At 42.6% G+C, this 14,041-nt stretch overlaps 1 protein-coding gene across 1 annotated transcript in view; it reads right to left on the bottom strand.

The window, feature by feature from the left end:
* LOC126419353 (probable G-protein coupled receptor Mth-like 4) overlaps positions 1–8,651 on the bottom strand; it is a 212,834-nt gene extending 204,183 nt beyond the window's left edge. The window contains exon 1 of the mRNA XM_050086539.1: positions 8,491–8,651. The gene's annotated coding sequence lies outside the window, so the exon portion shown is untranslated. The remainder of the gene's footprint in view (positions 1–8,490) is intronic.
* Between the last annotated feature and the right edge of the window lie 5,390 nt (positions 8,652–14,041).

Here is a 14,041-nt window from a genome sequence, read left to right as displayed (position 1 = left end):
CCTTCGAGTAACGACAAAACAACTTTCGACGCTAAAGAGTATACAGTACATTGTGGCTCAAACACTGTGTCTTTCCCTCTGTAAATGATAAAGCGACACAAATAGCCACTTTTTGCTTCTCACAAACAAAATGACTTAATTCCAAAACGAGCACGTTTGAATGGAATATACTGCTTCATGGAAAGCCGCTCTTTCCACAGTAGGAGGGATTTATCAATTGACAATTCTTGTTCCGAAGTATAAGCCTCTTCATTTTTTTTTTAATGGTCAGGTTTCAGTTTGAACAGTTTGGAAGGAATTCCACAGTTTTGCCAATACGAAGTATTGTCACTGAAATGAAGGAACTTCAAGAGATGACTAAATTTACTTTCAGACATAATTTTTCGGAAAATTGGAGTTTCAACTTTTCACGAATAATACACTTCGAATTCGGGTTTTTGCACAGTTCCTTGGAAAAATAGCAATGCAAACAACGAACAGAGCTCTCCATTATTTGTAGGTAGCCACTTGTGCACACGAGATCGTTGTTTCAGTTTGTCTGCATATGAATATCTAAGTTGTTCAGCATATTTGTTTCTTCCACTTGATATAATTGTTAACAAGCTGTCATCAATAAAGAAGGTAAAAATATTTAATGGATCTGGAGGATCGTCGAAACTGATGTTTACTCCTGGAGTGCCTGTGAACGGAAACTTACTTCTATCAGCACTACATTTAACTGACCAAGACCTTGGGGTCAGCAGTCAAGATCAGCAGTCAGCACCTCTTCTGCGACGTCCTCTTCCACACTTGACGTTTCTGTATCACTATCACTGAAATTGTCATCACTGTCTCTTCCACCGCTCGAAAGACTTAGACCACTCATTATCGCTTTGGTTTAATAATAGTTCAATGTCTTCATCACGCAAAGACGAAGAAGATGCGAGCTTCGACATATTTGCACATGGAAAATTCTACTGTCTCACAAAATATATATTTTCACAGAAAAGACCACCAGCCACCTCCGTTGAAAGAATTTTACACTGTAGAGGGACTCTAGCGAATTTCGTTGGCGGCCGACTGCACACCCGAGGGCCGTTCGTCGAGCACGTACCATAGCGCCAAAAGGCAGCCGAACTCAATTCGACGAGGACACCCGGCAAGAGAGCACGACTGGATGAACGCAGCCGAACATGACAACAAGGCAGCAATGGCTCCCGATCCCAGTTCGTCGAACACGGTCGAAGGATTAATGGTCTGATGAACCCGATACCTTCTTCATCATGCCGATGGGAGGGCGTGAATCCGTCGTCCTCCAGGAGAATAGCTCCTTGATACGTCTCCAGTTTGCTCTGGGAAACATTCATGTGAGCATCCTAGGGTCGAATGGAGCTCATGTAATGAACCTTGACAGCCAAGGAGTGTCGTACACTGGTTACATGGCTATAATCTCTCACGACGGCAGTGGGATTTTTCGATAAGATAATGTGACCTGTCACAAGGCCGGGAGTGTGATGGAGTGGTTCGAGGAATATAATGGCGAGTTCCAATTCATGTGCTGCTCCCCCCCCCCCCCCCCCCACTCCTCCAATCTGCCAGATCTGAACTCCATAGAATACATCTGGGATGTGACTGAAAGTGGTGTCATAACTCATCGCCCACTCATCGGGATTTGCGGAAATTAGGTGACATGCGTGCAAATGTTGTGCCCTCCAACGACCTACCAGGGCCTCATTGCTTCCATTCCACGACGCGTCACCGCTGTTATCCGTGCCAAAGGTGGACACACGGGCTATTTGGTGGGTGGTCGTAATCTTCTGGCTGATCAGTGTATAGTTGTATGCTATTCCTTATGCATTCCACCTTTACCTATGGAATCATTTTCCGGGTGTCCTATGCAAAAAATAGGACGTGGCCTTGAAACTACAGAAAAGGACCATTAGGATAATAACTAGCCGTAGGAACCGAGCTTCCTTTAAGCATCTGTTTACACAGGTGTTTGAACATCTACAAATATGTTATGCACATAAAGAAGAACATCAGCAATTATCTCACAAACAGGGTCATTCATGGTCATCGAACAGCAGCCACATTTATAGGCGATATTGCGTTGTGCAGCAGCAGCAAAGATGGTTTGGACTGCAAACTGGAAGACTGGAGGCAAGCGGTGGAGGACAAAGGGCTTAAAATCAGCAGAAGTAAAACGGTGCATTTATGCGTGAGAAACAAGGAAGGTTAATCAGTCATAATAAATGGGGAGTGCCTAAGGAGGATAGATAGCTTCAAGATACCGGTTCATTGGCCAGTAACAAACATCTGGATTCTGAGATAGTTCACAGAGTGCTAGCTGGATGAAGCAATTGGAAAAAAAAATGCCGGGAAACATCTGCGACAAAAAAAATAAATGTCAAAAGTCAAGGGGAACGTATATAAGGCAGTGGTAAGGTCAACATTACTGTATGGAGATGAAACATGGACAATAACTAAGAACCAGTGCGTAGGCTAGATGTAGCTAAGAAGAAGATGGTGAAGTGGATGTGAAGATTCACTTAAATGTTCCGGATTGCAACTGAGAACATCCGAGGAACTGTAAAAGTGGCTGAAATATCCAAGAAATTGCAGTACAGAAGATTTCAATGGTGTGGGGATATAATGAAAAGAGACCAAACTCGTGTTGAAACAAGAGTGATGGAGGTGGCAATAAAAGGCGCCAGTGAAAGAGAAATGCCTAGAAAGAGGTGGGCGCATCGCATTCGAGGAAATCAAAGGGAAAACTGACTAAAAGATGACTGCACGTAGGACAAGGAAAAATGGAAGAAAATTGCCAGAAACGTCTATTCTGGGTAAGGTAGCATTCAACAAAGGAACAAAACTGTATAAAAAATAGCCAAAGGGGATTAAAAAGACAACTAAAATCAAAATATTTAAAAAATCTTTTGAAGCACAGCTTTTAAATAATTTTTACAGAAAGTCAACGGTTATTTAGATAAAGGAGTGTAGGGAACGGCAGGAAATTAACATTATTTAATAATAAACAACTGCCATTCTGCAGTAAGCTGTCGTAGTGTAATGAAACTCGCTGTAAAATCCTCTGCCCAGCATCTCCGGAGTGACCGAGCGGTTCTAGGCGCTACAGTCTGGAACCGCGCGACCACTACGGTCGCAGGTTCCAATCCTGCCTCGGGCATGGGTGTGTGTGATGTCCTTAGGGTAGTTAGGTTTAAGTAGTTCTAAGTTGTAGGGGCTGATGACCTCAGATGTTAAGTCCCATAGTGCTCAGAGCCATGAATAATTCTAATCTCTTTCCATTTTCCTGAGCTACACGTCTCACACATTGTGGTGAGATGTTGACCTAGTTTCTTTCAGACGCACCAAGGAGTAAACGCGAAGAATTTAGTAGAATAACGGAAGTATCGTCAAGGTCGTCAGGCAAACAGAAAGAGTGTATGTGTATGTGCATGTGTGTGTGTGTGTGTGTGTGTGTGTGTGTGTGTGTGTGTGTGTGTGTAGTATGGGCAATAAACAGTGATAAATTATTTGAAAATATGTACGAAAAGACACTATATACAAGACATAACAATTAACAACCCAACACGTTAACGTAGTCCTACAGGAGATAATGTTACCGTACATATGAATTACTGAATTTTTTAAAAAAATTGTTTCATTTGTCATTTAAGATGAGATGTCTGATATTTTACAAATGATCTCTGGATGAATAAACAACTAACAAACATGTGCAGCAGAGGAATGCAGTCGATTTACTTCCTATAATTGTTCGTGTATTTTGATTAAATTTAAAGTTCCAGATAGATTTATTTCGAGTAGGTGCTTCAATTATGAGTCATAATTAAGCTTGCGCAAAGTAAGTGGCTCTTTCCACGTTTTGTGTTATTATTCGGTAATTCACGTGCAAAAAATTTCAAAGCAATTTAACGCTGATGGCATTTTACGATTTACCCTAATCAGACAATATTTTAATTGTAAATAATACAAATGAACTTTTTCGTATACTGTTCAGAACCAGCTGAAACTATTAACTATAGGTGGTGCTTCAAACTACGCCAAAGAATTGAGCTGTTGGGAAGCTTGCTGCAGCTGACCTTTGTGATGCATCCGACAGTAAAAAACGATAGCGCTAAACTGAAAGGTATAAAAGACTTCTGTCTGTAACTTTGATATGCCAGCATTATTACTAACTGCCGGCCGGAGTGGCCGAGTGGTTCTAGGCGCTTCAGCCGGCAACCGCGCGACTGCTACGGTCGCAGGTTCGAATCCTGCATCGGGCATAGATGTGTGTGATGTCCTTAGGTTAGTTAGGTTTAAGTAGTTCTAAGTTCTAGGGGACTGATGACCACAGCAGTTTAGTGCTCAGAGCCATTTGAACCAACTAACTGTGGTGGTGGTAAGTTCCTATGGGATCAACTGCTGAGATCATCGGTTCCTAGGCTTACACACTACTCAGTCTAACTTAAACTAACTTACCCTAAGGACAACACATACCCACACCCAAGCACGTGGAAGGACTCGGGGGGAGCCGCGCGAACCGTTGCGAGGCACCTGAGACCGCGCGGCTACCCCGCGCGGCTATTACTGACTGTAGTTACTCGCTCAACTGCTGAAATGCCACATTAACTGTACTGCGGTACACGATATAAGCCCTGAAAATAATTTGGAACGAAAGTGAGAAAATTAACTGCAGTTCTAAAGTCACTAGCATTTTCCTTGTAACACCCCAGAGTAATCTCAGTACAAGAATTTTGCGGCTATCTTCAGTCGACAACAGTTTGTGGAAACAGTTAGCACTGCTCCAAACGCACGGTAGGTGTGATAAGACAGCGAGTCTTCAGATCAGCTTCTTTTCCTGGATAAGTTTCCCATTAGGCGATTTGGAGCGGAAACATTACTAGTGTACATTCACAAACACTACGACACACAAAAGCGTCGTCAGTCAAGAACAGCCCCTGATTAATGAGTTAAGACTTAGTTGTGGTGGAGCTGCGATGAACTATAACGGGTCGAAGAGAGCAGTGTCTATGGCGAAGCGTGTCTCTCAGTTTCCATGAGGCGTCCTTGACGGAGTTTTAAGACAGTGGGCTGAAAATAATGGCCCCGAATTTTTTATTCTGTTCTCAAAATCGCTTGAGGTGTTACATGTCATCCATATCACTCGGTCACTTTTACGCTTCGTTGACGCAAGTTACAACCCTCTCCCGTTAGAGGACTCCGAATTATAGCGTTTAACATGGCGGTGATTAAGGCCCCTTCTAAGCGATCGATTTTCTTCGTCTCAACTAACTACTCGAGACAAGTGAGTCTACTTCAGCGGCGCTAGCGTTTTGTTCCCGTACTGTGACTCGTCTGTTCCGAGTGGTCATTTTCGTTTACACGTCAGCAACAAAGTTATGTATTATGAGAGCTGTCTGCTGTACATTTTGCCGGCCGGAGTTGCCGTGCGGTTCTAGGCGCTACAGTCTGGAACCGCGAGACCGCTACGGTCGCAGGTTCGAATCCTGCCTCGGGCATGGATGTGTGTGATGTCCTTAGGTTAGTTACGTTTAAGTAGTTCTAAGTTCAAGGGGACTGATGACCTCAGAAGTTGAGTTCCATAGTGCTCAGAGCCATTTGAACCATTTTGCCATCTGAACGGTGAAAGTAGGCTATGAGGGACTATCCTTTTTACGAAAAAAGGCAATATAGTAACAAAATTTAGGAACAAGCAATTATAATAGGGTTGACTGATGACCAAAGCAGGTTTAAATAGTGTAAGTTCTTGCCAAAGGTCGTGTGGTAAATTCTTTACATTCCTATGAATTGAAATAATAGGAAAAGTGTCATCCAAAAATTTCAGTACATACACATTTATCTGCTCTCGAAAAGACGTACTTGCAAACACGACAATATCTAGATGATCCTTTGTGTCTTGTGTTCTTGTTAAATCCCAAATAACACCGACAATTACTTTTATTGTCAAATAATCAAAAAAATGGTTCAAATGGCTCTGAGCACTATGGGACTTAACTTCTGAGGTCATCAGTCCCCTAGAACTTAGAACTACTTAAACCTAACTAACCTAAGGACATCACACACATCCATGCCCGAGGCAGGATTCGAACCTGCGACCGTAGCGGTCGCGCGGTTCCAAACTGTAGCGCCTAGAACCGCTCGGCCACCCGGCCGGCGGCAAATAATCCCGACTTTTTCACTGTTTATATAATTTTCTTGGAAACGCGTTGGTATATTTATATTCCTATTTATGCTTGTGTAGGCTTTCTCTGTAAAACATAAACCATTTTTGTTTCAGATATTTCGCCTCTCCTGTAGAATACTAGTGGAATAAAATATAAGGACCTTGCGTAGCTTTTCAATGTGCTACGAAAAACAAAGCAAACAATAGAATAAATGCTTAGAAGACACGAAAGCACACAATCCATTTCTGTAATATGAGGGAGTTAGGCCAGAGTATATTAACTTGAGTTGTTAGCAGACTTCGTCATAGTCCCTTGTTTCCGCGCATGGGCAGTACGCAGCATACACCGAAATTAGAACTCCACACGCGGGCGCAGTCCATTGACCACTGACGTTGCAGACATGCTCGCGTCATGGTAAGTTACTGATTTACGAGCAGGAACGGAAACCGCATGCACTTCGCGTAGTCGATTTTGACCAGAAAGTCGTTCGTGTAACACGAACTTAACGTAACTACGTCGGTGCGTGAGAAATGGCGTGTCGTTACCGAGTTTCTAAGCCTAGGAGAATTCTTCCACACGTGGAGCACTCTCTCTTTCAGCCATGACAACGCCAGATCACACACGAGCTCTATGACATCTGCAAAAAATCGTTGCCATCGATCAGCCTCCAGAATGTCACAATTTGGCCCCATACGACTGTTGTCCCCTGACAAAACTTGAAGAACGCCTTCGAGGCATCCTCTTTGATAGTGATAAAGCGGTACAAGCAGAGGTGAGGTTGTGACTGCATGAACAAAGTCAAACACTCTACAGTGACGGTATCAACAAACTAGTTTTCGTTTGGAGAAAAGTGTTTGTCGCCATGGAGACTATGTTGAAAAATAAATATGTAGACGTAAAGAATAAAGATGTAGAATGTTAATAACGTTTATTTTATTTAAAAAGCTTTAAGAGTGTTCACATGAAAGAACAGCGTGGAGGGAAGAATTAAGCACCGAGTCGGTTTTGGCTTTTGAATGGAAGCCACTATAAATCTAAATGTTTCACGTAAGCTTTTACGTAAATTTCACACTGCAATGGCTAAGAAAGTAACTACGAGAGATTAACGGTACACTGCTCTTGAAACAAGCACTGAATAACCATTAATACACAATAAACTGAGAAAATAGAGCATTTGCTTTATTGAATTTCGAATTTTTTTGTCATATTCCTGTCTATAGCCCAGTCTTCCATCAGTCTAGCCCTTCCTTAACGTTGCAAATGTCGTGAAAATAGCAAGAATGGTAACTAAACATATATGAGAAAATTGTCAAATCGTCTATGAGAAGATTGTCAAGTCGTCAAAAATGAAAACTACAATAATCGATTATATCAGTAGTTTATGATTACTAAAATATTTGAATTTTTTTAATTGCTTCGTGAGTATAGACGCAAAACATATTCGAATTACTTCCACAGCTCATTCTGACTCTATGCTCAAAAATTACAAACATGATGCTCTACTCTACTGTGTTACACAGTGTCTTTATATATTTAAATATTAATGTCACCAAGGGAAGCTGACAACGACTGTTTCCACGTTAGAGTAGCACGATCACGAACTGTTGAATTCTCCTCTCGTATAATGTGTTTTAAATGGAGAATAATAGCCATGCGAGTACGAAATAGATGTGGCCGACGGTATTGTTAAGTGGATTACCTAGCAGTATACTTCAATAATTGACGTAGAAGGTACGTTACTCGGCATTATCTTACAGTGGAATCAACTTCACAACCAGTAATTGTGCACCTAACAAAGCTTCCACCTGAAGACCAAATTCAAGGACCACAAATATTCGTGATCTCTACAAAAGCTATCTTTTTTGGTATCCAGTGTTTTGCCAGTATAATTACTATTGCAGGAATACGCTTTTTACACACATGATGTTCAATTTAACTGCAACTTCATTCCAAAATTTGTCCAGAACGAACCTGCTTATGACCTGCTTTGTCTTTCCGGTCCGGCAATGCAGGCCTGTCAAGTATTTCATCAATAAAACTCCTAACATCCATCTTCGGCACTAGTGAAAAGAAACTGCTCCTCCAGCGATTATCGTTGCTATTATTCGAAAATCGATTACCGACGTCCTTATCGCTGTCACTAAGCGTGACTCGGAGCCACGCTACAATATAGACACTGCAGTGGGAATGCCGTTTACACTATCCGCCGCTACGCTACTGTCTTCGCTATCGTCGTTTATCGCAGATTCCACATAAACGTACCCGTACGTACAATCAGCTCCAAACGAGTGGAAAATTTCCTGCGCTGACGTCGTCTTACCTGCGTAATAAACCACGGGGTCACTGCTGTTTTTCCGGTACGGCAGAGTCCAGGTCGTGTGCAGGAGCGGTGCCCATTCGAGATGCCACGATACGGGCGCGCTACCTCCAGCTCGGTGCGATGATGCGTGTTTATCACGAAGCGAGATGAACGCTACTCACTCGGCTCCGGCGCGCGCTCGACTAGAGTCGGCGACGGCCGAACCTGCGCGGTGGTGCCCGAGACACCCGTACCTTATGACATCGGTCTCTTCTCCCGCCAACGTCCCTTCATTTCAGGAGTCAAGGTCTCCAAAAAATAACTGCGCCTCGAAATTCTCATGAGATACACTGTGCTCAAAATGTGATGCAATCGTGAGGAAGAATGTTACTTTTTCGCTGAACGTATCATCGTCATTTAACTGAAAGTTTAATGCTTCATCATTAGAATCGGCTGATTGATGTTTTCAAGTCCCTGTGTGGCACTCAGTCTCAGTCTGCCATGAAGTTACAAGTCATCGTACACGCCGCCTGTGGAAAAGCATTTCTTCGTAATATCCATTCTTCAAGTAGTGTTAGTCCTGGAAGACAGGAAAGAGAACTTCCGTAACGTTTGGTAGGTACGACGGAGGGACTTTTCGGAATTAAAGTTGTTAGAGGGAGGAGAGAGGGTGAGTGAGACGTGAGGCTTTACTGGATAGCTAGCTCAGTCTTAGCAATAATCGGCGGGACGTTAAACCCAAATCTACCTTCTCCCTTTTTGGAGTTCAAAGATGTATTGACATTAAAGAGCAGTCAGGTTACCTTCCATTGGGAAAGTGGATGCACTGAGCGACTGTATGTGAGTTATAACTTATAGAGTGCAGCAATCAGTCGTCCTTTTTAGATTTTATTATGCAAATCCAGATTTCGGCTAGTAGCTAGCCATTCTCAATGCGCTATTTTTTATTCTCAATGTATGTAAGCCGGCCAGGGTGGCCGAGCGGTTCTAGGCGCTACAGTCTGGAACCGCGCGACCGCTACGGTCGCAGGTTCGAATCCTGCCTCTGGCATGGATGTGTGTGATGTTCTTAGGTTAGTTAGGTTTAAGTAGTACTAAGTTCTAGGGGACTGATGACCTCAGCAGTTAAGTCCCATAGTGCTCAGAGCCATTTGAACCATTTTTGAATACATGTAAGTCCGTGTTGTTCGGGCGTCAGTCATAGTTCTTTCAGGGGCTTACATGCATTTAGAATAAAAAATAGCGCATTTAGAATGGCTAGCTACTAACCGAAATCTGGATTTGTATAATAAAATCTAAAAAGGGCGACTGATTGCTGCAATCTATAATTTATAAATCAAAGGGCAGTGTCTTAAAGCAAACACGTCGTCTTGGAGAGGCAGAAAAATACGAAATAAACTCTAATAAAAAAACACACACCAAGAAGGAAGTATCCGATTGGGAGGGAAATCGGTAGATGTGACGTACATGTACAGACAAGCACATGATTACAATTTCAGAAAAAATGGATGATTTATTCAAAAGAATGTGATTCACATATTAAGCAAGTCAATAAGGCGCTGTTCCACCTCTGGACCTTATGAAATCAGTTATTCGGTTTGGTACTGATTGAGGAAGTTATTGGATGTCCTCCTGTGGGATATCATGCCAAATTATCTCCAAATGACGAATTAGGTCGTCAAAATCCCGAGCTGATTGAAGGATCCTGCCCGTAATTTTCCAAACGTTCTCTATTTGAAAGAGATCTAACGACCTTTCTGGCCAAGGCCAAGGCGGGATTTGTCAAGCGCCAGGCAAATTGTAATATGAATGAGATTTTTTCACTCTGCAACGGAGTGTGCGCTGATATGAAACTTCCTGGCAGATTAAAACTGTGTGCCGGACCGAGACTCGAACTCGGGACCTTTGCCTTTCGCGGGCAAGTGCTCTACCAATTGAGCTACCCAAGCACGACTCACGCCCCGTCCTCACAGCTTTCCTTCTGCCAGTACCTCGTCTCCTACCTTCCAAACTTTACAGAAGCCCTGACGAGGTACTGGCAAAAGTAAAGCTGTGAGGACAGGGCGTGAGTCGTGCTTTGGTAGCTCAGTTGGAAGAGCACTTGCCCGCGAAAGGCAAACGTCCCGAGTTCGAGTCTCGGTCCGGCACACAGTTTTAATCTGCCAGGAAGTTTCAAGTTGTAGAATCTCTCACCGTGTAGAGTTGGGCATTATCTTGCTGAAATATAAGACCAGAATGACTTTCCATGAAGGGGAACAAAACAAGGCAGAGAATATAGTCGATGTAGCGCTGTGCTGTAAAGATGCCGCGAATGACAACCAAAAGAGTCCCGCGAAGAAAAGAAATGGCACACCAGACCATCACTCCTGGGTGTCTGGTATCCAGCCCTTTCCAAGGAATCTCCAGACCCGTCCTCACTGGTCACGGCTCAGTTCGAAGCGGGACTCAATCTACTCCAGTCAGTGAGATTCCAGGCCCCAAATGACCAGCGAAGACGTGTCTGGAGGCGCCCTGGACAATGATGGGATACCGGTCTGCCTGCACCTGCCATACAGCCTGAAAACCAGGTCTGGTGTGCCATTGCATTTCATGGCAGGACCCTTTGGTTGTCATTCACGGCACACTTACAGCACAGCGGTACGTCGACTATATTCTACACATTTTGTTGCCCTTCATGCCAATCCATCCTGGGCTTACATTTCAGCAAGATAACGCCAGCCCACATACGGTGAGAGTTCCTACTGCTTGCCTTCGTGCCAGCCAAACCCTATCTGGGCCAGCAAGATCACAGGATGTCTCCCTAACAGCGAAAGTTTCGAGCGTTATGGGCAGGGCCCTCGAACTAGCTAAGCATTTTGACGATCTGACTCATAAATTGGACAGAATTTGCCTTCATACCGTCAGGAGCATATCCAATAACTCTATCAATCATTGCCAAGCCGAATAATTGCTTGCATAAGAGCCAGAGGCGGGCCCACGTTACTGATTTCCTCCATTTGTGAAACTTTTTCTTTTTAATAAATCGTAGGCTAAACACAGTTGGCGGTGGCGTGTTTGTCTGTTAGAAGTAGTTTACCTTGTCGCGCAATTGAAGTAGATAGTTCCTGTGAGTTAGTATGGGCAGAGGTCATTCTTGGCAACCAGAATAAAATAGTAATTGGGTCTTTTTACCGACCTCCCAATTCAGATGATACAAAGGCTGAAAGAGAATTTGAATTTGATTTCAAACACTCATACAGTTATAGTTGGTGATGACTTTAATTTACGTTGGCTAAAATACATGTTTAATTCCGAAGCTACGTTTAAAGCACCATTCGAAGTTGTGCTAAACGCATTCTCTGAATATTATTTCTTGCTGTTAGTTAATGAGTCCAAGCGAATACTAAACAGTTGTGAAAACAAAATTGACCCCTTGGCAACAAATAATTCTGAGCCAATAACGAGCATCAAAAAGGATACAGGGATTAGTGAACACAGGGTTGTCGTAGGAGATTGAATATTGTAACCTCCAAATCCTCCAAAAATAAACGAAAAATATACTTCTCCTTCCAAATTAACAATGTAACGGTAGACCTGATGTGGCTTGAATTAAAAGAAATAGTATCGGCAGCAATTGAGATATTTATACCAAATAAATTAACAAACGGCGGAGCTAATCCTCCTTAGTACACAAAACGGGTCAGAACACTGTTGCAGAAGCAACGAAGAAAACACGCCAAAATTAAAACGTTGCAAAATCACCAATATGGTGATCTTTTACAGAAGCTCCAAACTTAGCGCGGACTTCAATGCGAGATGATCATAATATTTTTCCACAACGAAACTTTGTCTCAAAACCTGGCAGACAGTCCAAAGAGATCCTGGTCGTATGTGAAGTATGCTAGCGGCAAAATTTAATTAATGCCCTCTCTGCGCAATAGCAGTGGAGATACTATCGAAGACAGTGTTGCCAAAGCAGAGTTACTAAACACAGCCTTCCGAAATGCCTTCACAAAAGAAGATGAAGTAAATATTCCAAATCGAATCGAGAGCAGCTGCCAACACGAGTAACGTAGAAGTAGATATCCCCGGAGTAGTGAAGCAACGTAAATCACTTAACAAAAGCACGTCTTCCAGTCCAGACTGTATACCTGTTCGGTTCCTTTCAGAGTATGCTGATACAGTAGCTCCATACTTAACAATCACATACAACCGTTCGCTCGACGAAAGATCCATACCCAAAGACTGGAAAGTTGCACAGGTCACACCAATATTAAAGAAAGGTAGTAGGAATAATCCTCTAAATTACAGGCCCATATCATTAACATCGATAGAGGATTTCGGAACATATATTGTGTTCGAACATTATGAATTGCCTCGAAGAAAACGGTCTATTGACACACAGCCAACACGGATTTAGAAAACAATGTTCTTGTGAAACATAACTAGCTCTTTAATCGCACCAAGTGTTGAGTGCTATTGACAAAGGATTTCAGATTGATTCCGTATTTCTGGATTACTGGAAGGCTTTTGAACTGTACTACACAAGCGGCTTGTAGAGAAATTGCGTGCTTATGGAATATCGTCTCAGTTACGTGACTGGATTTGTAATTTCCTGTCAGAGAGGTCACAGTTCGTAATAACTGACGGAAAGTCATCGAGTAAAACAGAGGTGATTTCTAGCGTTCCCCAAGGTTGTGTTATAGGCTCCTTGCCTATTATAAACGATTTGGGAGACAATCTAAGCAGCCGTCTTAGGTTGTTTGCAGATGACGCTGTCATTTATAGACTAGTAAAGTCATCAGAAGATCAAAACAAATTGCAAAACGATTTCGAAAATATATCTGTATTGTGCGAAAATCGGCAATTGACCTTAAATAACTACAAGTGTGAGAGCATCCACATGAATGCTAAAAGGAATCCGTTAAACTTCGGTTACTCGATAAATCAGTCAAATCTAAAGGCCCTAAATTCAACTAAATACCTAGGAATTGCAATTACGAACAGCTTAAATTGGAAGGAACTCATAGCAAGTGTTGTGGGGTAAGGCTAACCAAGGCTGCGTTTAATTGGCAGGACACTTAGAAAATGTAACATAACTACTAAAGACGCTGCTTACACTACATTTGTCGATTTTCTTTTAGAATACTGCTGCACATTGGGGGATCCTTTCCAGGTAGGACTAACGGACTACATCGAATAAGTTCAAAGAAGGGCAGCACGTTTTGTATTATCGCGAAATCGGGGAGAGAGTATCACTGAAATGATACAGGATTTGGGGTGGATATCATTAAAATAAAGGCGTTTTTCGTTGAAGCGGAATCTTCTTACGAAATTTCATTCACCAACTTTCTCCTCCGAATGCGAAAATATTTTGTTGACGCCGACCTACATAAGGAGAAATGATCACCGTCATCGGAGCTAGCCCAGAAAGATATAGATGTTCGTTCTACCGCGCGCTATACAAGATTGGAATAATAGAGATTGGGGAAGATGGTTCGATGAATCCTCTGCCAGGCAATTAATTGTGATTTGCAATCTATCCATGTAGATGTAGATGTCAATCCATTTTTTCAAATTTCAATCATTTGTT

Source organism: Schistocerca serialis, chromosome 9, assembly GCF_023864345.2.
Source record: "Schistocerca serialis cubense isolate TAMUIC-IGC-003099 chromosome 9, iqSchSeri2.2, whole genome shotgun sequence".
In the NCBI taxonomy this organism is placed as follows: Eukaryota; Metazoa; Arthropoda; class Insecta; order Orthoptera; family Acrididae; genus Schistocerca; species Schistocerca serialis.
This window is presented reverse-complemented; position numbering and strand designations above follow the sequence as displayed.